This window comes from Felis catus, chromosome C2 (genome assembly GCF_018350175.1).
Source record: "Felis catus isolate Fca126 chromosome C2, F.catus_Fca126_mat1.0, whole genome shotgun sequence".
Classification (NCBI taxonomy): domain Eukaryota; kingdom Metazoa; phylum Chordata; class Mammalia; order Carnivora; family Felidae; genus Felis; species Felis catus.
This window is the reverse complement of record NC_058376.1, coordinates 104,661,356-104,688,882: the sequence shown is the minus strand read 5'-3', so window position 1 is coordinate 104,688,882 and position 27,527 is coordinate 104,661,356. Positions and strand designations below refer to the sequence as shown.

Genomic DNA, 27,527 nt, shown 5'->3' with positions numbered 1-27,527 from the left:
GGATTCTTTTTAATGCTTTAGCTTGTAACGAACTACTAAAGGAATAAAGTTGACAGGAAAAGAGAACCTACCTTATTTTCCTGCCCTCTGACCCCAGATCGCTGGTTTCAGAGTGAGAAGGGGACTTGGAACTCACAGAATCTGTCTCCTCCACCTCATTTCACAAACCCACGGGAAGTTTTTTTCTTTCTAAACTTCACATCTCCCCTTAAAGCCCCAGCATGGTCACTTGCTAAGTCCCCTCAGCTTGTTACTGCTCCAACACTGGTCTGGAGCCCTCTTAGAACTCTTAGATTCTGGTCAGCAGAGTCCTTAGGTGAATTAACAAACCACCAACAAGCCACCTACCCCCTCCACACACACACACACACACACACACACACACACACGTACACACGTACACACGTGCACACACATGCACATGCAAGCACAAAAACTCGCTCAGAAAGGACAAAAGCAAGAACAAGTCCCTCCCCTTAGTAACAGAATGACATGCAGTTACTACATGGTACAGCCAGCTGCACAGTAGAGTTCTCGTAAAAGCACAGGATTGGAGACTGCTGCTGTACAGAAACGTGAGAATGAATTGACACCCAGGAGGAAAAGGCAGTTAAAAAATTATCTTTGGGGCGCCTGGGTGGCGCAGTCGGTTAAGCGTCCGACTTCAGCCAGGTCACGATCTCGCGGTCCATGAGTTCGAGCCCCGCGTCAGGCTCTGGGCTGATGGCTCAAAGCCTGGAGCCTGTTTCCGATTCTGTGTCTCCCTCTCTCTCTGCCCCTTCCCCGTTCATGCTCTGTCTCTCTCTGTCCCAAAAATAAATAAACGTTGAAAAAAAAATTAAAAAAAAAAATTATCTTTATTTGCAGAAGCCTGACATACATCAACAGTGATAAGTCATGTTGATAGTACATACTTCTGATATGATGTGATGAAAATGATGCTCTTTCTCTGTGGCCTTTCCCCAAAACATAACCCCAGTCTAATCGCAAAGAAAATATCAGACAAATCACAACTGAGAGACATTCTACAAAATACTTGACCTGTACTCTTAAAAACTGTCCAGGCCATCAAAAGCAAGTGAAGTCTGAGAGACTGATACAGCCAAGTGGAGTCTAAGGAGACATGATGACCAATCGCAATGTGGCATCCTGGATGGGATCATTGGACAGAAAAAAAAAGACATTAGATAAAAATTAAGGAAATCTGAATAAAGTATGGACTTTAGTTAATAATAATAATAACCTACCTAGAGGTGCCTGAGTGTCTCAGTCAGTTAAGGGTCTGACTCTTGGTTTTGGCTTAGGTCATGGTCTCATGGTTCATGAGTTCAAGCCCCACATCAGGTTCTGTGCTGGTGGCACAGAGCCTGCTTGGGATTCTCTCTCTCCCTCACTCTCTGCCCCTCCCTGACTCTCTCTCTCTCTCTCTCTTTCAAAATAAATAAATAAACTTTTTTTAAAAACTTAAAAAAAATAATGTATCAATATTGGTTTGTCATTTGTAACAAATCACGCTAATGTAAGATGTTCATAAGAGGGGAACCTAGGTACAGAGTATATGAGAACTCTCTATAAAATCTTTGCAATTTTATTTTGTAAATCTAAAACTGTTCTGAAACAAAACATTTATTTAAAAAATTCTGGTTATATAGTACGTATACTGGTACTTCAGAAGTCAGAAAGATCAGCTTACAGTCTAGTTTCTGCTTATTAACTTTATAACCCTGGACAACTCTAGCCTTCATTTTCCTTCCTTATCTCTAAAGATTGTAGGAACTGAAGGGGATCCAAATATTTCATCCCAAAGTGTGCCAGTTTTGGCCTAAGGATTACTTTTATTATTTTAAGCTGAAGGCAATTGAGAAACAGCAGACGTAGGAGAAGCTCTCTGCCCTCCCCCTTTCTGCCTAAAAGCAGGGCATAAATTCCCCTTCACAGAAGTGACATGAATTTCCATTTGTAAAGGTGTTCCTCTCTCCCATACTAGGAAGAGAACCAGCTTTATCATTGTAGAGGGCACCTGGAGTTGGAGTCAGCATAGCAAATCTTACTCAACAACTCTTATCTACCACACATTTCCTAGTCAACTTCCCACACCTTGCTGTCCTTTGGAGCCCCAACACCATTTTCCTTTATCTAATCACTTTGCCACAATTTATCATTCTTTGTTAAAATAATATATAAACCCCCAAATCTAACCGTTTCTTTGGGTTTTCACTTCTGTACTGTGAAGTCCCCATGCCTATAAAAATATTAATAAGGGGCTCCTGGGTGGCTCAGTCAGCTGAACGTCCAACTCTTGATTTTGGCTCGGGTCATGATCTCATGGTTCGTGGGATCAAGATCCATGGCAGGCTTCATACTGAGCGTGGAGCCTGCTTAGGATTCTCTCTCTCCCTCTTTCTCTGCCCCTCCCTGCTCATTCTCTCTCTCAAAATAAATAAATAAAGGTTAAAAATGTTTTCTCCTGTTAATCTGGGGTGTTTTTTGTCAGTTTAAATCATAGGCTCTAGTTACAGAACATAAGATGATAGAGGAACAGTTTTTGCTCCCCCTAAAATCAAGTGACATCAATAAACTATATGTGGGGTTGTAGCTAAGAGCATTGGAGGCTTCAAATTATTTCCTATTTGTATGACTAATGAGTATCTTCTTTAGAATTCAATTTCCTTGTCTTTAATCTAGAGGTGATAATAGTACCTTTATCTCAAGGAGATGTTGCAAGCAACAGATGAGATGATGGTAATGTAAAATGCCCAATGCAGGTAAGGACATGTGAGGTGTTATGATACATAGTCCCTGCTGCATAGTTGACCCTCAGTCAAAGATCATTCCTTTTTCTTGGCTCTCCTTCTAGAGGCACAGCAGGGGCACTATCTGGCCCCCAGCTCTGTTAGTTTAAAAAATACATTTATCCATCCAGTTAGGTGTGATCAGGTCCAGGGAAACTGAATCATCTTGATCAAACTTTCAAGAGATTAGCTCATAAACCAGCAGGCTAATGTATTAAGTTTCTTGGGAAATATAATGATCCAAGAGACTATGTCTGGCTGTGAGGCTGGTTCCTCCCAATTGGAACATCCTCTGGGGTTCATCTCAGGTTCAAAAGCCAGCTCAAAGAGGACTGGGATGGGGTGCAAAAATGCTACAGTCTCAATGGAATATGTAGCCAGCTCTTGGTAACTTATATTCCTAGTCCATTGGTATGAGCTGAATTGTGTCCCCTCAAAATTCACATGTTGAAGTCCTAAGCCTCAGTACCTCAGAGTGTGACTATATTTGGAGGGAGGCCTGTAAAGAGGTAAGTAAGGTAAAAGGAAGTGATTAGGGTGGGCTGTGTTCTAATATGCCTGGTGTCTTTATAAAAGGAGCAGATTAGTACACAAACAAGCACAGAGGGAGGACCACATGAGGACACAGGGAGAAGGAGGCCATCTGCAAGCCAAGGAAGAAGAAACCAGCCCTACTCATACCTTGGTCTTGGACTTCTAGCTTGCAGAACTAGGAAAAAATGGATTTCTGTTCTTTAAGCTGCCCAGTCTGTGGTACTTTGTTATGGAGGCCCTTATAAACTAGCACCCACCCACTACAGAGAAACAACTAGTTGGCCTGGCACAAATTCTGCCTCTTATCCAATTCTCTTTTTCAACTTTCCTTCTCAAACTGAAAGCACAGCACATATTGAGACATGCTACAATTCATTTGTATAAATAACTTTTTGTATAGACTTACTTGCATAAGTATTTATTTTATAAAGAAACTTATTTATAGAAATATATACAAGCAGATAATCAGAATCCCTTGTTAAAATTAAGAAAATACCCCAGTAGATTTGTCTACAAAAAAATGATTCCATTGTAAAACACTTTTGGAAAATACTACATACTAAAGCTTCTCTTAGAAGTTCACAATGTATGGGCACCTGGGTGGCCCAATCCATTAAGCATCCAACTTTGTCTCAGGTCATGATCTCGCTATCTGTGAGTTTGAGCTCCGCATCTGGCTCTGCGCCGACAGCTCAGAGCCTGGAGCCTGCTTCCGATTCCCTGCCTCTCCCTCACTTGCGTTCTGTCCCTCTCTCAAAAATAAACATTAAAAAAAATTTTTTTTTAAAAAGACTTCACAATGTATCAATATATTAAAGGTTCTGAGAAATCCTACAACAATGAATGAGTTTCAACATTATTTAATCCAATACTTGCAGAAATGATTCAGCCATGCAACTCTTTCTAGTAGGTTTCTATTTACAATTCACTTTGAGAAACTTTGCTCTGGTGGAATGCTTCCCACTTAACCATCATCATTTAAATGTGTTATTTCCTCAGGAGTCAGTTAATGTCATTCATTTTATTCCCACAGTTTTTGTTTTTCAGAGGGTGACTTTTCTTGGCTATCTTCCCAGATTCTCAAAGTTAAAGTCTTTTGTTCACACAGGATGGAAAAATAAAATTCTCCTTGCAAAGCAAGGTAAAGAGAAAACAGAAATCATTTGAGCTCATGTCATTATCTTGTCCCATCAATTAACTCTAAAAGTTCTGACAGGGCTCTAGAGAATACAAGAAGCTCCCACTTGGGGCGCTTAGCTGGCTTGAATGGTGTGACTCTTGATCTGAGTGGTAAGTTTGAGCTCCACATTGAGGGGGGGAGATTACTTAAAAATAAAATCTTAAAAAAAGAAGTTCCCACTTGGTGAAATGTACTTTTTAAAAGGCCATGTTTTTTGAGGATCTCTCGTTGCAGCTGATATTTTTAAAAGCCAGATAAATAAGATAACTATCTGGGAAGCTGTTAACCTATGTGATGGCTGAAGGGGACTTTCTGGAAATTAAAATGTATCCCATCTCTAGACATCTTCAATCTGAGTTTTCTCTTGATCATAAGAAACAAGTTAACTCAATGAGTTAAAAGTCATTGTTATTCATAACTGATTTTTTGTCCTGCTCCTTGGTCAGCTGACCAATAAAATAATTATTCCTTTTTTGGTCTATTCTTCACCTTCATCTCTCTTAAGATCCTGATTGTCATTTCAGATTCTGCACATGGGGAGACAGAAGCTTCTGAAGAAACAGATGACCAGCTTGAGAGTAAATAATGAAACATTTATTTTCTAAAATGAGTGAGTTAGGATGTAACTTACAAGCCTACTAAATTGCTCAGTGGAGTTGCAAACAGAATTAGAGGAGGTGCCCAGAATTTTAGAATTGGGAGAGAAAATGATGGCTATGCCATGTAACACCCACCCCCTTCCCATTTTTCTATTAATAGAAGAGGAGGGGACTTGGGATTGGACTGTAAGGGACCATGTGTGGTACCCAGCAAGAGCAGGCACAGTCATGGAGAGCTGGCTTCCAACTCAAGGAGGCTACTTACCAGCTGGGTAACCCCAAGCCATCAGTCAACCCCTCTGTGGAACCTGCAGTCATTGCTGCTGTGCTCTCCTTTGTGGGTGGTTACAAAAAGTAAAGTAAGATCAAGTGAGTTTGTAACTGGGTGACCTCCACAAGGGAGGTTGCAAACTTGATGGTCTGTCATCTTCCTGATGTGTTTTCCTGGAATTTATTATGCTTTCAACTCTTAAATTAGGAGATTTTATTTGAAAATCTTGCCACTTGCCACAACATGGATGGCCCTAAGGGAACTTTCACTTATACTAAGTGAAATACAACAGACACAGAAAGACAAATACCATATGATTTCATTTATATGTGGAATCCAAAAAACAAATCAAATAGAAACAGACTCGTAAAAACAAAGAACAAACTGGTGGTTGCCAGAGGGGATTGAGGTGGGAAGATGGGTAAAAGGTGAAGGGGACTGAGGTACAAACTTGCAGTTAGAAAATCAGTAAGTCACAGGGATGAAAAGTACAGCAGAGGGAATACAGTCACTGATATTATAATAATGTATGACAGATGGTAACAGCACATATCACAGTGAGCACTTCCTAATGCGTATAAATGTCAAATCACTATGTTGTACACCTGTTACGGAACCTGGTCTGGATCACCCAGTGGAAGAACCAAGTGGCACTGGCAGATCTTGGAAGGCAGGAGATTAATTTCACACGGGTGGGCTCAGAGGAGATCACTCCCCAGAGGTCTGAGCCCCCAGCATAAGCAGAAGGAACAATTTATAGTCTGTTACATCCGCATTAGTAGTGATTTGGGGCACATGGCAAGTGGGGCAGTAAGAAGAACCTGAAGTGGAGTCTTCCGGCAGGGACTGGAATTCCCCTGTCAGTCCTGTCGGCCATCTTATAACATAATTTTTCCCTATCACACCTAAAGCTAATATAATGTTGTATGTCAACTATACTTCAATTACAATAATTGGTTTTCCATCAGATTTTTTTTTAATTTTTTTTAATGTTTGTTTATTTTTGAGACAGAGAGAGACAGAGCATGAATGGGGGAGGGTCAGAGAGAGGGAGACACAGAATCCGAAACAGGCTCCAGGCTCCGAGCTGTCAGCACAGAGTCCGACGCGGGGCTCGAACTCACAGACCGCGAGATCATGACCTGAGCCGAAGTCGGCAGCTTAACCGACTGAGCCACCCAGGCGCCCCTAGATTTTTAGATATTTTGTCTAAATAAATGTCTTTATAGAAATATAAACAAGCAGATAATCAGAAACCCTTGTTGAAATTAAGAAAACAATGTCTTTCAACATTGGGTCCCTATTCCCAACATGGGAATTGGGAGCTCAGGAGCATTTCCCCCCTTTGGTGGGACACATGCTAGCCAGGTTATATCAGTGCTCACTCCCACCCATTTGTTAATGAGACTTGCGTGATACTGAGAGGCTTTGGATTTCCTAACCTCTGTAAAAAAGAGTGAGTTGCAATACTAGGGGTCAGGATATTAGCACTTCAACTTCTTCTTGGATGTAATGTGTGATTTCTTTACACTAAGATTGGAGATTTGATTTCTCTATAAATCCATAATCACTGACAACATTGAACTTTACCTGGTCCCTGTTCTTCTGGAAAACAGAGAGGATTAATCTTCCCAACCTTTTGTTTTCTGAAATCCTCCACCTTTTTGTGTTACTAGAAAGGAATCCTGTAAAGACCTACCCCTTTCCCTTTGGAAGGACTTGCAATACCCCCTTGTTTACCATGAAAGGGCCAGACACAGACCCTCCGAATTCCTATTCTTTGTCTTGTTAAAAGACAAAACTCAACTGAGTAAATTTGAAGATCTAATAGGTTTTATACAATGATTCATGAATTGGGCAGCATCCCATCAAGCAAATAGAAAATTACCCCAAAAAGCTGTACAAAATGGGAGATTTTATTGGCAGCAGGGGTCAGGTCAAAGATGTTACTAGTAAAAACTGGATTGCTTTAGGCAAGGTCACCTTCCTTTGGGGATAGCAGTGGTCTATCAGGCGGGTTTCCTCATTAGTGCTGACCAGGAAATTCCAAACTGACTTAAGATTATTTTCCTGGGAAAGGCTGAAACTGCAGTTAGGTTAGGTTTGAAGCCTTAGTTTGGTGATGTGGTCTTACACAAGTGACTTCATTTTAGGCTTGTTGTCTCTTTAAATAGTCTCAAACATGATTGGATGAATTGACCCCTCCCAATAGGAGAGGAAGAATTTCCCCTGCCCTTCAAGGTCCTTTACGCTGGACTAAGAATCAAATTGACATGAGACAGATTAACAGGAGAAAATCTAACTTAATTTTGTATGTATGGGGAATCCACACAGACATGGAAATTCCAAAGACACTCGGAACTAAGGAGAAGGGGGCAGGGGTCTGGGACTTCAAAGGGAAGGAATACAATTTGCAGGATAATGAAAAAGAGTAAATGCTTGGTAAATGAGTGCTTACTGGGCCACTCAGAAGCAATGGGACATAGAGGACTTTGATGAAACAGGCCTTGCAGGGTTCCTCTCCATCACCATACCTGGTTCATGTCACATAATGGAGTTCTCTATGGTCATAGTTCTCTTCCTGGAGCAGGTCCTCTATCCAAATTCTTCTAGGCAATTGTAAGGGAGCAAAAAGTTTCTTCCTAAGTCTTTTGGGTCTTGATTGTTTTCAGCTGAGCATAATCTGTATGCCAAAGTGGCCCATCTTGAGGCAGATTGCCCTTGACCCCTATACCACCACTTCTCCAAAAAAAAAAAAAAAGCAACTAACTAGACACAGATATAAATATTTTTTTTTTGGATCAGCTGGCTGACTGGGGCTTCTCCTGATGAAGGAAGCAACTCCAACTGTAAGATCACTCCATCTATAACTTGTCTGCTTCTCCCTACAAAAGTCTTAGGGGAAACCTCTCTGCAGAGACACTCTGATTTTGACATCTAGAAGCTCTTCCTATTGCAATTCTGAGTAAAATCAATTTCCTTACCTTCCTTGTTCAGGTTCATTTGCCTTTGACACCCTGGTTCCTGAAAACTGTATAGGACCCTTGCACAAAGCATGAATCCTGTTAAGCATTTCAGACATGACTGAGTCACAGTGTTGGACAGAGGTTGGTGGCCGAGTGTTCTCCTAGCTTAGGGGCTGATGAAGAAAGGGAAGCTTCAAGAAGGCAGGAAGGGAGAGCAGGACAAATTTGGAGATAAAATGAAGACAAGAGTGGAAGGTAGGTCTTTGTGATGAGCAGAAAATTCTCTAAAAGTCATTTCTGTTCACTCAAGACAATTCCATAAGCTAAGATTTACCACCTCCATTTCATCTCACCCCTCCCACCCCCTGAATTATCTTTGGTTTCCTCACTATGGTGTGTCCTTCATGCCACCTCCAGTTATCTAATCAAAACCAAGCCATGATCATCACACTGATCTATTATAAGACTATGGCTATTCTCCACTGCCTTTAGGGTCAAGACCAAAACCTGTAGTGTGGCACAGAAGATGCTTCACATCTTGGTCCCAACGTGTCTTTCCTGCAGTTTTCCCCCACCAATCCTCAAGCCACACCCTCCCCCAATACAGCAATACAAACAAAGCTTCTGACTCAACAGCTAGCGTCCCAGAGGAGTCCTGATCTCTATACCCATATTAGAGCTCTGGCAGACCTCCAGGAGCACTGTTTACATAAGGAACAAGTGGCCCCAAGAGAAACAGGAAAAAAAAAAACAATGTTGGAGCTCATGTTAATCCCAGGAACCCTGGCATTAAGGCTGCCCCAATGTGAATGGTACATGGAATTTGCTGGCCATCAAGGGAGAGAGATGCTGTGAGGGTTGTAGAAAGAGCATCCTGCTTCCTGGAAAACCAGGAACTGACAGAGCACAGCCTCAGGTTATCTGATTCTAATCTCTCAGTTGTCTTTGGGCTATTTTGGAAACTTTTCAGTTGTAAGTGGTTGATAGTAATGCAAAATGGTTCTCATGAACATGTAAATTTCCTCCTGACTGATAGAGGTCCAGTTGATTTCCCCCCACCCCCATGGAAAAACCTGTGGAAAAACCAGTTTGCTTCCGTTTACATATGAATTTCAATATTTCTGATCTACAAATACATCTGTTCTTAGAGTTATAATGCCTGCCTGATTCCTTCATTGGTTATTAAGTAAAATTAAATCTTTAACATATATATATATACAATTGACCCTTGAACAACCCGGGGGTTAGGGCCACTAATACAAAATTCCATGTGTAACTTTTGACTCCCATCAAAACTTTACTGTTTACCAGAAGCCTTATGATAACAGTTGAGCAACACATATTTTGTATGTTATGTGTATTACCTACGTTATTCTAAAAATAAAGTAAGTAGAGAAAAGAATGTTATTAAGAAAATCATAAGGGGGTGCCTGGGTGGCTCAGTCAGTTAAGCACTGACTTCAGCTCAGGTCATGATCTTGCAGTTTGTGGGTTTGAGCCGTTTCGGGCTCTGTGCTGACAGTCCAGAGCCTGGATCCTGCTTTGGGTTCTGTGTCTCCTTCTTTCTGTCCCTCCCCCGCTCATGATCTCTCTCTCTCTCTCTCTCTCTCTCTCTCGCTCTCTCAAATAAAATAAACATTAAAAATTTTTAAAGAAAGAAAGAAAATCATAAGGAAGAGACAATACAATTACATTTACAGTACTCTACTGTATTTATTGAAAAAAATCCACGTGATGAGGTTTTGGAATGGTAGTGGGGGGCGGGTCTGGACATCACAACAGAAAGAATTCTCAAAGATGTCTTTGGTGCAAAAAGGGGATCTTATTAAAGGACGGGGACAAGATCTGTGGGCAGAAAGAGCTGCACTGTGGTTGTGAAGAGTGGCTGGTTATATCCTATGGGGGGGGGGATAAAGACAAAAGGGAGGCCTCCAGAGCGACTTTGTTTTTTTAATTTTTTTTTCAACGTTTATTTATTTTTTGGGGGACAGAGAGAGACAGAGCATGAACGGGAGAGGGGCAGAGAGAGAGGGAGACACAGAATCGGAAACAGGCTCCAGGCTCCGAGCCATCAGCCCAGAGCCCGACGCGGGGCTCGAACTCACGGACCGCAGGATCGTGACCTGGCTGAAGTCGGACGCTTAACCGACTGTGCCACCCAGGCGCCCCTGCAGAGTGACTTTGATATGTGAAAGAGGCCTCCTAAAATACTGGAGGCCTTGCTGTTGTCAACCTAAGGTTGTTTTCCCCCTAGTAAGGCATTACCATTAACACAAATATACTCTGTATTTGCCTTATGTATTTGTCCAGGGGCTGCAGGTTCTAAGGAAATTTAATTTTACCTGCCATTTCCTTCTTGCATTTGTTCCCCACATCACTATGGAGGGGACGGTGATATTAGGGCTCCAGGAAACTGAGTCTATAGGTTTCTGGAGATCAGGCTATTGATAAGATTGCCTTTTTCTTGTAATTTACTAAGATATTTGTAAACTGATGGACACTCATGTTCTGTATGACTGTGATCTCTGTCAGTTAACCATTTGTTTTCTTCCTTCCCTTTCCTTTGTTCTTGAGCAGCCAGGAGTGCCTGAGGAATATCACACATATCCCACCTGGACTGGCGGGTGGGGGCTTGTGCTAGCTTGTGCTTGATGCTCAACCTGCCTTATGCTCCCTCATCACATGTATAAGTGGACCCAAGCAGTTCAAACCCATGTTGTTCAAGAAAGAACTATATGTGTGTGTGTTTGCCATGATTTTAATTTTTTTAAGTTTATTTATTTATTTTTGAGAGATAGTGTACACTCTTCGAGTGGGGAAGGGAGAGAGAGAGAGAGAGACAGAGACAGAGAGAGAGGGAGAATCCCAAGCAGGCTCAATGCTGTCAACACAGAGACTGACTTGGTGCTTGATCTCACAAAGTGTGAGATCATGACCTGAACCAAAATCAAGAGTCGGACACATAACTGACTGAGCCAACAAGGTGATGAGGGAGTATGGGGCAAGTGGAGGGCAAAGTACAGGCTAAAAGCACCCCCCCGACTACACATGCACCCAAGTGGAATATATATGATATTCCTCAGATACTCCTGGCTACTCAAGAACAAAGGAAAGGGGTTTAAGTGCTTGCCATGGTGATGTGGGAAACTAAGGCAAATGAAAAACTAAATTTCCTTACTGCCTACAGCCCATTCAAGTCCTTGAAACTGGCAGAATGACCTCCCTCTAGGAGCTCAGCTGCCTTCATGATGACACTTTGCTAGGGGCAAAAGAGAATCTTAGCTTAAGGTTATACTGACCTCCCAGGATCCTGTAAGTCTATTTTAACATACAAAAATTCCTTTGGAAACTCCCTTTATCTCAACTGCCCCAAGATATATACTGGCAATCATACTCCAAGCTTATGGCCGCCTGATATACATCTGAAAGTGTCTCATGACTAAGGCTTTTCTAGACGGTAATAAATGGCATTTTCCAAAAACCACTAGCCCCTGAAGGTCCTGGAAACCTTGCTTCCCAAATACCTTAGGGACTTAACTCTATCCCTAATCTCTTCCAAACCTGAGCATGTATAATCAGTTACCCATCACAACCCCAGGACACCTCTTTCTGCCTATAGGTCCTGTCCCTGTGCTTTCATAAAATCACTTTTTTGCACCAAAGACATCTTCAAGAATTCCTTCTTGGCCGTTGGCTCCAGAGCACCCCACCATCACCCCAGAACTTCATCAAAGGCACCTCTGCCATGATTTTAATTTTAATTATCTTTTTTTTTCCCAACATTTATTTATTTTTGGGACAGAGAGAGACAGAGCATGAACGGGGGAGGGGCAGAGAGAGAGGGAGACACAGAATCGGAACCAGGCTCCAGGCTCCGAGCCATCAGCCCAGAGCCTGACGCGGGGCTCGAACTCACGGACCCCGAGATCGTGACCTGGCTGAAGTCGGACGCTTAACCGACTGCGCCACCCAGGCGCCCCTTAATTATCTTTTAATAGAGGATAAGATGCTGTCTGGTCCTACCCAAAATTCTCCCAAAGCTGCCCAGAGACAAGTTGTCTCAGCCTCTCCAGGGAGTCGTCACAGGAGACTGAGGGAGTGATGTCACTATTCTAGTATTTTAAAAAATGAGTTGTGAAACATCATGTAAGGAGACGTTCTTCACCTTGAGAGCGCACTCCAGTGGCTCAGCAGATACCAGCATCAACAAGTAAGTCAGCAGTGGGGCTGCAATGGTGGTCAGGTTCTGTGCCACAGCAGCAGAGGGTTAAGGAAAGCTGTAGGTAAGGATGCTGACAGGGAGACAGAAGGGAAACCAGGAGGACTGAGGAGTGGATGAGCCTGGGAGCTCAGTGGGCCTCAAGCCTATAGACTTTTCTTGTTGTCATTGTTAATGTTCCCCACATTCTTTGAATATCCATCCTCCTTAAGGCAGACATAGCACTGGGGAGGGAAGAAAATATTAAGTTACATCGGTGCTATATTCAGTGAGTTCTTGTGCTCCTAGTATTCACTGTTCAGGAACCTAGGATACCAGGTTATGTAAGAAAGCAAATATGATATAGAAAATACGCTGAGATGCCCATTTGCTGACATCATCCCTTACTCAAATATCCCTCCCCAAGCACTCTAGTATCCATACCAGTTATCAGTCAAAGACTGTGGTCAGTCTCTCTTCAGCTGTCAGAGACCGTAAATGTATCTGCCATTTTCAGATGACATCTGCGACTATGAAGACTACAATGCAATCAATTTCAAAATGAAATTGCAAGTCTTTTAAAAGATGTGGGTGTGTGAAGCAATGAGTCTGACACTGGAGATGTGTTTGAATCATGTGTAAAGCTATGACAGGCAGGAAGAAACAGTTAATAACAGAGGAAAAAAAAACAAAAAGTAACCAGATTTGGCAGACATTGTAGGTGACTCATTCAACATCTCCCACCCCCTTCTTTTCCTGCCTGTCTTTACTTTAGAAGCTGGAAACGCTGAAATATCTTTCTCCCTGTGTTTTCTGCAGCCAGCAAGAACTGACTGCCAAGTTCAAATCTCTTCCTAACTATGTGATCCTGAGCAAGTCATTTAACTCTTTTTTCCTCAGTTTGCTCATCTGTAAAATGTACCTGCCTCATGGAGATGTTCTGAGAATTAAATGAATTAACATATGTGAACCCTTAAGAATAGTTCCTGGTGAAAAAAACAAAAACACTAACTCAGAGGCACCAGGCTGGCTCAGTCGGTAGAGCATACAACTCTTGATCTTGGGGTTGTGTGTTTAAGCCCCATGTTGGGCATAGAGCCTACTTAAAAAAAAAAAAAAAAAGAAGCTCTAACTCAAAAAGATATCTGCACCCCCATGTTCACTGCAGTATTATTTACAATAGCCAAGATATAGAAACAACCTAAGTGTCTATTGATGGATGAATGGATAAAAAAGATATGATAGATATACATGTGATACATACACAGAATGGAATACTACTCAGCCATAAAAAAGAATGAAATCTCACCATTTTCAACAAAAATGGATGGACCTTGAGGGCATTATGCTAAGTGAAATGAGTTAGAGACAGACAAATACTCTCTGGTCTTACTTATACGTGGATTTTACAACAACAACAACAAAGAGTCCAAGCTCATAGATACAGAGAACAGATTGATGGCTGCTAGGGATAGGGGGTGGGCAAAATGGGTGAAGGAAGTCAAATGTTACAAACTTCCAGTTATAAAATAAATAAGTCATGGAGATGTAATGTATGGTGTGGCAAATATAGTTCATAATACTGTATTCTATATTTGAAAGTTGCTGAGAGAGTAAATCTTAAAAATCTCATTACAAGAAAAAAAATTCTATAACTATGTGTGGTGATGGACGTTAACTAGATTTATTGTGGTGACCATTTCTCAATATATACAAATATTGAATCATTATGCTGTACACCTGAAACTAATATAATGCTATTTGTCAATTATACCTTAATTAAAAACAAACAATGAAAAAGAATCGTTTCTGGCAACTAGCAAGAGCTCAGTAAGTGTGACCAGGAGTCTAACTGATCTAGAAGTAGGGTCACATGCATGTACACCTCTTGGTGTGGAGGTGGGGAGACATGACTAACAGTCCCACAGACTGCATATTTTGGAAGAGGCGTGGTTTACTGAAGCAAATTCTGGATGCTGGGCAGCCAAAGTTTCACCAGCTCTGCTAACATAGCAGGGACAGCCCAGGGCAATTGTCGTAAGTCACCAGGGGCCCAAGGAGAAGGTATCTAACACCTGGAATGTTGAATTCCAGAGTCTTCACCACTGCATGTTTGGAAGGCTAGTCCAGAGCCAAACAAGTTTGGAAAGTTCTTTTCTTCCTGCCCTGATACTCCTCCTACATTTTTCTGTGCTTAATTTTCTCATGCTTAATTTTCTCAGCCCTGTATCTATTCACACAAAATTGTGATAAACACTCCTCTCCCATCTGTAATGTTAATCTGGAACTATTTGGAATGCATAATCCTGCCAACACTTGGTTGGCTATACATCATCGTTAGCAGAACAATTCTGCCCCCCCCCCCCCCCCCCCCCCCCCCCGTCAGCCACATTTGTCAAGTTCCTACTGTTTTCTTGGCTGGAACTTTTCTCCCTTAGTAATTCTTCTCAGTAAGCCCCTCAATTTATCCCATCTTGCTGATCGTGTTTCTTTAATAGTCCCTCAGTTTTCCTCGCCCCTACCCCCAGCCTCTTCAGGGATTCAAACTGGCTTTTGCTCACCAGGGCAGCCTGGCTGAATGCACGTGTCCTGTTTCTTGGCTATTCTCGATCCCTTGGCTGTTGAGTTTTTCTCTAGAGCATCGTGATGAGTAATTGCACCTAAATCTCTAGCAAAGCAGTGCCAAGAACTAACAGGAGGCCCTCTGAGCATAAAATTACAATTTCAAACTGAAATGTTTCTCTAATCATTTCCTGCCTTTCTCAATTCCTTCCATCCCATCTTATAATCATCCTCCATAAAGATAAAAATAAAATGAAGTCTGGTGATAGAATTTCTGAACTTTAAACAGATTCACTGAAACACGGGTTGTAAACTTCCATTTTGTACAAATGCTCAATTTGAAGAGAATAGATATGTAATCCATCTGTGAAATTAATAAAACAAAACATTATTTCATTAATAGGCAAGCTAATTCAATGTAGACATATGAAAAAGACCATGAGGAGTAACCAGCGAAATATATGGAGGATGAAATAGTGAAGTAGTGTTAGCCTCACTCTAAAGTTGAGTCTCTAGAAGCAGCATAAACAAGAAAGGCATGTTGGGAATTTAGAGAAGGGATATCTCAAAGTTGTCATTTTGTGTGGTCATTGATACTTTGATATTACTGTTCAAAGCATAATTTTTAACTCAAAATATTATGGACAAGCAAACATTTCACAAAAGAAGATGTACCAAAGGCTTAAGCACATGGAAAAAATGTTCAACATCATTAGTCATTAGGGCAAAGCAAATAAAAACGACAATGAGATATACTAGATATAGCCAAAAATAAGAAGACTGACAATCCAAAGTATTGGCAAAAACATAGAGCAACTGGAACTCTAGTTTTCATCTCTGTTGGAGATGAACAATGGTACAGCTATTTTGGAATATAATTTGGCAATTTCTTTTTTTTTTTTAATTTTTTTTCAACGTTTATTTATTTTTGGGACAGAGAGAGACAGAGCATGAATGGGGAGGGGCAGAGAGAGAGGGAGACACAGAATCGGAAACAGGCTCCAGGCTCTGAGCCATCAGCCCAGAGCCTGACACGGGGCTCGAACTCACGGACCGCGAGATCGTGACCTGGCTGAAGTCGGACGCTTAACCAACTGCGCCACCCAGGCGCCCCTAATTTGGCAATTTCTTAAGAAACATACTCTTACCTTATAATCCAGTCATTCAACTCCTAGATATTTATGAAAAGAAATGAAATCAAATGTCCACACGAGGATTTATACACAAATGATCTTAGCAGTTTTATTCAAAATAGCCACTAATTGTACAGAACCCAACTGTCCATCAGCAGGTATATGGATAAACAAAATATGGTATATACCCATACAAGGGATCAGTAAAAAAGGGATGAACTACTGATATATGCAACAAGGAGTAATCTCAAAACCATCATGTTGAATGAAAGAAGCCAAACACAAAAGAATTTATGCTGTATAATTCCAGGTATTTATTTTTGAGACAGAGAGAGACAGAGCATGAACAGGGGAGGGGCAGAGAGAGAGAGACACAGAATCTGAAACGGGCTCCAGGCTCTGAGCTGTCAGCACAGGGCCCAACCCGGGGCTGGAACTCACCAGCCGTAAGATCATAACCTGAGCCAAAGTCTTAACCGACTGAGCCACCCAGGCGCCCCTGTATAATTCCAAGTATATAAAATTCTAAACAATGCAAACTAATCTATAGTGAAAGTAAAGCAGTGGTTGCCTGGACACAGGGATGAAGAGAGAATAGATTGCAGAGGCATATGGAAATCTTTGTAGGTGAGGAAATACTCTTTTATCTTAATTGTGGCAGTAGTCTTACAAGTGTGTCAAATCTGTCAAAACTTATTGGACTGTGCACTTATTTATTTTTTAACTTTTTAATGTTTATTTATATTTGAGAGAGAGATTTAAAATAGTTCTTCAACCTGAGTGCCTTATGCTTGATACTCTTTGAATGGGATTTGAGTAGGGAGCTGAAGTTCCTCCAATACCTTTTAGGCATTTCCAACACCTTTTGGGTATTTCTGAAAAGGTCCTTGTCTCTCCGGGAACTGAGCTTCTAGATTCAGGAGTAATATCCAGGAAGCTGAGAAAGAGTGAAAGTGCCCATCACTCACACTCTCTAACCCTGTCCTCTCTGCTGTCCCTCTCCCCCAGACAGCCAAGTAAACCCGTATCTATAACTGCCATCGGGCACGTATTATAGCCAAACACTTCACATGTGTTATTTCACTCAATTTACTATAACAGCTACATAAGGCAGATACTGTTGAGATGCCTCTCATATAGATGAGAAAACTAGGGCTCAGAGAATTTATGTGATGAACCCAACTACATTGCTAGTAATTAGCAGAGCTGGGATTATAAATCAGACATTCTGACTCCAGAGCCATCTTTAACCACCCTATTCCCTAACATGGAAATCCACCTAGTTGACAATTGTTCAGTTAAAAGGACCCTCACTGGGGTGCCTGGGTGGTTCAGTCGGCTAAGTGTTCGACTTTGGTTCAGGTCATGATCCCATAGTTCATGGGTTCGAGCCCCGTGTCGGGCTGTGCTGACAGCCTGGAGCCTGGAGCCTGCTTTGGATTCTGTGTCTCCCTCTCTCTCGGCCCCTCTCTGGCTTACACTCTGTCTCTCTCAAAAATAAATAAACATTAAAAAAATTTTTTTAAATTAAAAAAAAAGGACCCTCACCTTTGCTAACTATAATTCAGGTACCACCTATAAGCCCAAGTCTGGAGTTCTGGGCATCGCTGGTGCTTTGGTCTCTGGAGGGAGGGGAATTGGTCAAAGGAAGGGAGGCACATGCTTCCACAGAGGATTTCCTGGCTGTCTGAGTCTCCACACCGGGAACAGCCCACAACTTCCTTAACAAAGCCAGGTCTGAAAAGGGACTGATTGTCCCAGTGACACCCCAGGAAGAAAGCATTTCAGGTTTAAAATCTCCTTCTTTGGGAGCATGTCTCTCACTCTTTGTAGAAGACATAGCCACTGTAGCAGGAACATCTTTTTAAGAGACATTGTCTAGATACTCTTGCAGAGTCCAGCTCCAGGCCAAATTCTATGTGTGATTTTTCAAGCCCAGCATAGGCAACTATAAAGGCTTTCCCTGGCAGGCCATATGGGGGAAGCTGCCGTCCCTGGCCAGCCTTGCTCTTATGCACACCTGCATTCCTAGCACAGGGGCCTCCAGTTGGAAGTCTGCTTATCAAAGAACTGGAGAACTGTAAAGATACTTGTTCATTCTGGCTCAGTACTCAATGCTTTTCCACTCCTACCTCTTTCCTCCTTACACGGTTCCCCGACTCCGCCCTCAGGTCCACAAAACCGCCCAGACATTTTACCTGGGGCTCCTCAGCAGTGACATGACCCTTCTAATGTGCCGCACCTGTGCTGATCCACCTGCCCTTCAACTGATGCACTGTTCCACGGGAAAAAAAATGGATCATCAGGGACTTGGCACTTTCTATGGTTTATACTCTTGCTTCTACTATTGCAGTAAGTGACAGTGGCTTGACCATTGCTTCCGTTTTGCTTTAACGGGCTATCCAGGCATCCAGCAGCTCAGCTCTCTCAAGCTCAGCCGAGCTGCTACGACTTTAGTCTAAAGAAACTGCCCCAAAGACACATTGGTCTGTGGCATGCCTTTCTTCTGATCAGTCTTCTTACCCACATCCAGTTCTTCTTTTCTCTTTAACATAAGGCTTTGCATGCATCTTTCTTTTTAATTCCTGCCTCTCAGGGCAGTACATGTGGCTATCTTGATGTCCAGATACTGTCACTGCTCAGCTTTCAGACCTGACATTTACATAAATAACTCTCCATGGGTGGTGACAGGCATCCATCCACTTCACCTTGGATGAATTGGGTTGACAGTGACCTCCCACTGGGAGAGTATAACACAGCAAGTAGAGAGGTCACTCATGATAAGTCACAGAATCAGACAATGATGACTAGAGGTGTGTCCCGTGATGGCTCATTCTTGAGCTAGGGTGTACCCGAGAACTTTGGGGAGAGTGAGGCTCTGTGGGTTGCCTGTCTGATTTGGCATTACGTGAGACTGCTTAGTAGAGGTAGTGGTAAGTGACTAAAGACTCTGAATCTCACTGCAAAGACCACGTCCACTTAGTCTCTGATAAGACGAAGTTCCTCAGAGTCAGGGACACTGGTTAGTTCACCTCTGCATCCCTGGTGCTAGATACAACTCAACAAACGTATACTGACTACATGAAAGAAGCCATAAACATACGTTACCGGCACACTGAAGAAATGGGACTTCTGGAATGTTGTCAGATAGCAATTTAATTTTGCTTATCTTGTGGCACTAGTTCTCACCCTGCCCTGGTATAAAAAGTCAGGCAGGTCCTATGACTCCTCTGTCCACTTCTTAAGTCACCAACCTAGTCTCAAATTCAGCATTTAGTATGTCTAAGCCAAATTAAAGTTCAAAACTTCAACTGTGGTTTATAATTGAACTGTTCCTCGTGGGTATGTGGCGCCCAGGGCCAGCTGCAAACAGGAAGACTCAGTTTGGGGAAGAGGCTGTGCTTGCTCTCTCTCTCTTGTTCCTACTCTGCTGATTTCTGCCTCTTCCATTTTCCCTGCTGTGGTTTCTTACATCTCCAGGGTCTGAGGGTCACCAGAAAGTTCTGAATTGACCGATTCTGTCATTTGCTGGCTCCAAGTTTTCTCATTTTGTGGGTTCCTTGGAAGGTTCTGCTCCCCCTCAAAAGAAAACAGATTATCCATTTTGCAGCTATGTTGCCCTAAGTGAATTCCATTTTATTGCACTGGTACCTGATCTAGGATTCCAGCCCCTAGGAATCTAGGCAGACCTTTATCTTCTATCAGCTCTGTCTGCCCATGTGTGGTTCTCTGGGGTAGAACCTAGGAGAAGCTTTTGCCAGCTCTTTGTTGTGTTATGACCTACATTTGGTGCACAGGATATATGTGCTCCTAGCCTCACAAAGTCTGCAAGTAACATCCGGTCCCAACAGACCTCAACACTGAGGTTTACTTCCCAGGCCAGAATTGACCTCAGATTACTGTGACCCAACTGTGGAGACCCTCATCTGGCTCTCCTGGGGGCCTTTGCATTGGGTTTAAGAGAAGGGCATTCTTTGCCCATTGGTTATGATCAGACTCCCAGCGAACCCATGATATTTTTTTGCAAAAATCCACTTCCCCATCTTTCTCTTGCCTCTCCTCCCTTCAATCCTTTATATGCCCTTGATGTGGGCAAAGAGTTCAAGGGTCTATAACACTTTTCTGCTAAATACTTTGGAAGCTTGCACATTGGAATGCGCTATCTATTATATCTCTGGTGCCTCAGCAGTTACACACACATCTGAAGGAACCGAAGCATAAATGCTATTAACTTTAACGTAAAACTAATTTGCCTGCTCAGTGAGGAGAAAAGTGGTTGAAGAGCTGTCATGACTGAATGCTCTCAGATGATTCATATGTGTACCCTGACAGCTTCAGGGGTGCAGAAGAGGCCCCACAAACACAAGGTCACGCTAAATGGAAAATCAGAAGAGTTTCTTCCTAGGGGAGTCTCTAATGGCCACAGCCTAATGAGAACAGCTAGAATGAAGTGATGAACCCCTGCAGGCTGCCATGGCCATGCCATGGCCACAGAGAACTTGGGGTCTGCTGATAGTGTTTCCTGACAGGCCCTGTGGGAATGGTAGTGACACCCATATTGAATGGAAGTGAAAAGTCCAAAATAAAGTCCCCTCAGGAGGTCAGGGGGTTGAGGGAGTCTGTAGGCAGCTGGGGGTGGCATTAAGATTGATAATTGATAACAGAATTGATAATTCTGCAGACCATTGGGCAACAAAAGTCATCACTGCTGCTGGGGTTCAGAATATGCTACCCCAAAATATAGCACCTTGGCATGTTGAATATTTTAAGCTGAAGGAGTTTGAGAAAACGGCAGAAGCAGGAAGGCCAATCTGACAGTACCTCCACCCCACCTCATCCCCCTACCCCCCATTGCCTTTCTTCCCTGAAACAGGTCCTAAAACCCTCCCACAAGTGTTTTCTCTATCCTGGGAGAAAAGGAGCAGCATCATCTCTAAAGACATAGGGACACTGAGAAGAATCCTGGCAAACAGGCCTTGCTAAGTTTCTTCCAGTTCCTTACAATTACCTCATACTCCTAGACTGTTATATTTTTATGTGACTGTTTGCTCTTCATCAAATGTATCATAAAAATACTCAAGTCTAACTGTTTCTTTGGATCTTCATTTCCTTATGAAGGTTGCTGTGTCCCATAAAAACCTATATTAAATAAATATGTGTGCTTTTCTCCTGTTAATCTGCCTTTGTCAGTTCAATTTTCAGACCTGGACAGGAACCCCAGGAGGGTCTGGGAAAACTTTTCCTCCCTTAAGCTGCTTAGGATTTCTTTCTCTCTAGCACTGCGTGTAACACAGGATCCTGAAAAATAAAACCCATAGGAAGACCCAGGGCCTGGCTTTTCCTGGGATCCTTGCCCCTCCTCTAGGCTTAGGGAGTGGGTGAGGCCATTTAGAAGGAAACGAGGAGGCTCTCTTTATTTCTGGAGTCCAGGACCTAAGGAGCCTGTTCTTGGCTTCTTCCCGTCTGAGCCACCAGTCAGAGACATCATCCCCAAGCTCCCCATGCAATAACAATCTCCCATGGTCTTTTGCCAAGAAGACTCCAAATGGATCACCAAAAATGCTTCCCTAGCTTTCATAATAATTTCACTTTTCCAAAATTCCTACCCACCCACAAACTCTCTTTCTTTCTTTTCTGGGGATGAAAAAAGAAGGAAGGCTACATCTGCCAGTACTTCTGAGCCCCAAAGGGCTATTCTTTCTTCTCTCCATCTTAACATATAGCAGGGTTCCCAAGATCTTATTTGTGAAGGTTGAGATAAAGGGCAGCAAAGACTTCTGAGAGACAAAACTAAGAAGTCCAAGAACTGATAGAAGTGAAAGTTCAGTCTGGGAAAACTCTGAAGACCCAGAAGTTCAAGACACAGGTGTGGGATATGGGCATAGGTGTCAGGGGTTGCAGACAAGTACTTTGGATTTGGACCAGAAGTTGCCACTCAGCCCTCAGGTTAAAAGGTCTGTCTTCCCCCACAGATTAGAGCTGGGACAATGTGCGGAACATTTCAGACTGGTATGTTATGCTGCCTAGCTGAATTCTATGACTCTACTGAGTTGCTGCATATGACACCCAGAGATTCTTCGCCCTGAGTAGATGGATTTGGATGACTCAGCCAGAAGCAAAGTAAAGAATAGGGCTGTGGGACTACGTGAGATCTCAGCAAGCAGTATAGAGTAGAAACTCTTTAATGTGTGTGATCAAAGGGGAGCCAGGAGGACTTGATATGCGTCTGAGTCAGACACATCAGACCTTTTTATGACAGATGTTAAAAAAAAAAAAAACATATGGGTGCCTGGGTAACTCAGTTAGTTGAGCATCCAACTCTTGATTTCAGCTCAGGTCATGATCCCAGGGTCATGGGATTGAGCCCCACATCAGGCTCTGAGCTGAGCATGGAGCCTGCTTGAGATTCTCTCTCTTTCTTTCCCTCTGCACCTCCCTAACTCACACTCTCTCATTCTCTCTCTCTCTCTCTCTTAAAAAACTGAAAATAAAAAGACATACATTTGGACCTCATGGAAAAATGAAGGAACTATATCATTTTTTTCTTTTACTAAGACATAAATATTGTATAAAAATAGAAGATTAAATGACACAGAATGGCAAGAGATAGCATAATTCATAAGGGTTTTGTTTCAGATTAAAATTCAAGTTTGCCAATGTTTATACTAGGATAATAAACTCCTAATGAAAATCTTAACCTTTCACTTTCTTTGTAACAATACACTTTTAATTATTATTTTTTTTTTTTTGCCAAAATCTCCAGCTGTTTGGAATCTAACAATCATCTCTTAGACTGTTTATTACCTTAGCATGTTCATAAACCTAAGCCACTTGCTAGGAGGGACAAGGGAAGCTCTGAAATTAGACTTTCATGCTCAGAGGGCTTCTAATTCACAATAGGATAAATGCAAGGACCTAACAACTAATCAGTTTCATAATGTAAATATTTTAAAGTGTAACTCATCTTGTGTGTGTGCCTGCATCTGTCACATGAGACTTGGTATCCCTTGGGGTTTCAATGGCAGATTTCAAGCATGTTGTGTGCTAGGTATTCTTAACAGGCTAGCTCTGGTAGGAAATTGAGTTCCTTTCATTCAAATGAAAAATGAATCCAATGTCTTTTAATGGGATCTATATTCAATTAGTCGACAAATGGAAGGAAGAATCTACCAGTGACCACATTCCAGACATCGGAATTAAGCTAATTTACCTCAACCTGATACTATTTTTTCCCTCCTAGAACACAGTATAAAGTATAGAAAATTCTCAAGTTTCCTTCAGTCTTCACAGTTCTTCCCAATTTTGTCTGTCCCTGGAAACATAGATGCCCCTTGTACGATTGTGTTACCAAATGTGATTCTTCTTCTTAAATTAGAAGAGAACTTAATGTAAGTAACTCATTATTTAACATTAACTCCCAGCCACAACAGTAAGCCTTTCTGCATCTGCACAGAGCTCTGTCATCGAAAGGTCAATTTATTGCTCAAGGTGACCTATAACAGTTGCCATGGACCGAACTAGGTATTTCTTCTTATAATAACTGAGGTTTCACAGTATAAATGAATGTGTACAAAACACACAAGGTCAAATAAGTAATAAAACTTGGCTAAAGCACCATAAAACCCCCATTTAAATAATTTTTAATATTTTAATTTATTTTTGAGAGCGAGAGAGTAAGTGCATGTGCACAAGCAGAGAAGGGGCAGAGAGTGAGGGGGACAGAGGATCTGAAGAGGGCTCTGTGTTGACAGCTGAGAGCCCAACATGGGGCTCAAACTCAAGAACTGTGAGGTCATGATCATGACCTGAGCCAAAGTCAGACACCGAACTGACTGAGCCACTCAGGCACCCGTAAAAACCTCCATTCAAAAAAAAACAACTTGGGGTGCCTGGGTGGCTCAGTTGGCTAAGCGTCCAACTTTGGCTCAGGTCATAATCTTACAGTTTGTGAATTTGAGCCCTGCGTTGGGCTCTGTGCTGACAGCTCAGAGCCTGGAGCCTGCTTTGAATTCTGTGCCTCCCTCTCTTTCTGTGCCCATCCCCTGCTCATATTCTGTCTCTCTCTCAAAAATAAACAATTGGCACAAAACCAGACACATAGACCAGTGGAATAGAATAGAAACCCCAGAACTAGACCCACAAAAGTATGGCCAACTCATCTTTAACAAAGCAGGAAAGAATATCCAATGGAAAAAAGACAGTCTCTTTAACAAATGGTGCTGGAAGAGCTGGACAGCAACATGCAGAAGGATGAAACTAGACCACTTTCTCACACCATTCACAAAAATAAACTCAAAATGGATAAAGGACCTGAATGTGAGACAGGAAACCATCAAAACACTAGAGGAGAAAGCAGGAAAAGACCTCTCTGACCTCAGCCGCAGCAATTTCTTACTTGACACATCCCCAAAGGCAAGGGAATTAAAAGCAAAAATGAACTATTGGGACCTCATGAAGATAAAAAGCTTCTGCACAGCAAAGGAAACAATCAACAAAACTAAAAGGCAACCAACAGAATGGGAAAAGGTATTTGCAAATGACATATTGGACAAAGGGCTAGTATCCAAAATCTATAAAGAGCTCACCAAACTCCACACCCAAAAAACAAATAATCCAGTGAAGAAATGGGCAGAAAACATGAATAGACACTTCTCTAAAGAAGACATCCAGATGCCCAACAGGCACATGAAAAGATGCTCAATGTCGCTCCTCACCAGGGAAATACAAATCAAAACCACACTCAGATACCACCTCACGCCAGTCAGAGTGGCCAAAATGAACAAATCAAGAGACTATAGATGCTGGCGAGGATGTGGAGAAACGGGAACCCTCTTGCACTGTTGGTGGGAATGCAAACTGGTACAGCTACTCTGGAAAACAGTGTGGAGGTTCCTCAAAAAATTAAAAATAGACCTACCCTATGACCCAGCAGTAGCACTGCTAGGAATTTACCCAAGGGATACAGGAGTACTGATGCATAGGGGCACTTGTACCCCAATGTTTATAGCAGCACTCTCAACAATAGCCAAATTGTGGAAAAAACCTAAATGTCCATCAACTGATGAATGGATAAAGAAATCGTGGTTTATATACACAATGGAGTACTACGTGGCAATGAGAAAGAATGGAATATGGCCTTTTGTAGCAATGTGGTTGGAACTGGAGAGTGTGATGCTAAGTGAAATAAGCCATGCAGAGAAAGACAGATACCATGTGTTTTCACTTTTATGTGGATCCTGAGAAACTTAACAGAAACGCATGGGGGAGGGGAAGGAAAAAAAAAATGAGGTTATATTGGGAGAGAGCCAAAGCATAAGAGACTCTTAAAAACTGAGAACAAACTGAGGGTTGAGGGGGTGGGGGGCGGGTGGGAGGCAGGGAAGGGTAGGTGATGGGCATTGCAGAGGGCATCTTTTGGGATGAGCACTGGGTGTTGTATGGAAACCAATTTGACAATAAATTTCATATATTAAAAAAATAAATAAAATAAATAAATAAACATTAAAAATTTTTAAAATCAATAAATAAATACATAAATAATCAAAACAAAACAACTGTATCCTACCCCTGCATAGGTGAGCCATATGCCAGCAAAACAGGGACTGCTATGGACAATCCATCTCTGCAGGTGGCCTCTTGTTGAAGTTCCAGAATTTGGAGCTTTGCAATGGATTCAGAAATCCATTTGAAAATGGAACCAAATAACACCAAATAATGAGTAAAGACATTGTCCACTAACTATGATTGTGACTAACTATATTTGAAAATGCAGGCTTGTTCAAATGACTATCGTTCCAGGTTACCTTGTCAAGGGTCATAGCCTTGACCCTGTGGCTTTACTGAAACAATAGCAACATCAATGGCAACTAAAATCACAGAGATGCTTAAGCCTCTGGAGAGCAAGGGCAAAGCTTGATTTTTCTCCAGGTCTTCCTCCCAGGGGAATGCATCAACCAACCAGTGTTTGTTGTTAGGTTCAGGGGTTTGAAGAAAGTGGGTTTGTCACTCACCCCGACCCAGGTTGCCCTTTTCCTTGGCGATTTACAATGGTCCAGGGTCTTGCCCCAGGCCTTACTAAATCTTAGGAGGGTCCCAGACTTGCCTGAAGGCAGACTCATGGTCACAGGAGCCACATGCTCATTGATTCTTTCCAGTGAGAAATAGATCAGATGCACATGCCATCTCAAGTAGGCCATTCTTCCGTAGAGGACAGGAAAGATAGGTTAGCTGGTGTTTATCTGGCAGCATGGCATCAGAGCAAGGGCAGGAGGTACATGACTCAAGGGCGTGGTCCCAGCAAATTTGGGTGGCCCATTAGACCATTTCTACAATAGTCATTCCTGTGTCACACACTGGCTGGGCACTCCTTTCCCAGGATGGTGTTTGAATAGGCACCAACAGCTTTTGCTTCAGGGATTATCCTTTCTCTAATTTCCATAACCAACCAACCCCCTCTTAATGATGCTTTCTTTCTTTAGAAAATTTAGTACATTTGATCAAGTTTTCAGCAGTTGGGCTACCTGGGAGCCACTCTGTATCTTTAAGGTGACTTTGTACACCTCTGCTCTGAGCCCCTTTGGGCTCAGAGGATAATTTATTTTCCTCTGCGTGAGGAGGGACCTACTCAGGTCATCATTGCCTTTATTATTTTTTTAATTTTTTTAAATCTGTATTCATTTTTTTGAGAGACAGAGTGTGAGCAGAGGAGGGGAAGAGAGAGAGGGAGACACAGAACCCGAAGCAGGTTCCAGGCTCCAAGCTGTCAGCACAGAGCCTAATGCGGGGCTTGAACTCACAAACTGTGAGGTCAGGACCTGAGCCGAAGTTGGCCGCTTAACCGACTGAGCCACCCAGGCACCGCCAAAGTCAGACACTTTACCAACTGAGCCATCCAGATTGCCCCTTGCCTATACTTAAAAGCTGCACGTGACACCAAAGGAAAGTTGAAAAAGCTCTCTAGAGTTTATGTATTATCAGGGAGTTGTGTTATCCTAGGGAGCAAGTCTTCAAAGGTTAGGTAGTCATTGACCTGGTGGAGAGGACAAAGAAGTCATAGTAGTAGCAGTAGTGGGGGATGGTGGGTCAGAGCCTAGAGGTAGTACAGACACTATTGGAGCACAGATAAGAAGTAGGCAGGTCTACCTTGTCGGATAGTCTGTAGGGTGGGGCCTTATCTTCTTCCTCAAGTGTATCTCTAGTACTTAGCAGTATCTGACACATAGTAGTTGCTCAATCAACACAGTGAAAGGGTAGCAATCAAAGAAACGAATTTATATGGAGTAAAAGGATTCA

The 27,527-nt window shown here is 42.3% G+C and overlaps 1 long non-coding RNA gene across 1 annotated transcript; it reads right to left on the bottom strand.

Moving 5' to 3' along the window:
* Positions 1–845: 845 nt before the first annotated feature.
* Positions 846–26,992, bottom strand: LOC111562279. The gene is made up of 2 exons (XR_006585317.1): positions 25,801–26,992; positions 846–1,149 (listed from the first exon to the last, which is right to left on the bottom strand). It is a non-coding gene; the product is annotated as an uncharacterized LOC111562279 (long non-coding RNA).
* Between the last annotated feature and the right edge of the window lie 535 nt (positions 26,993–27,527).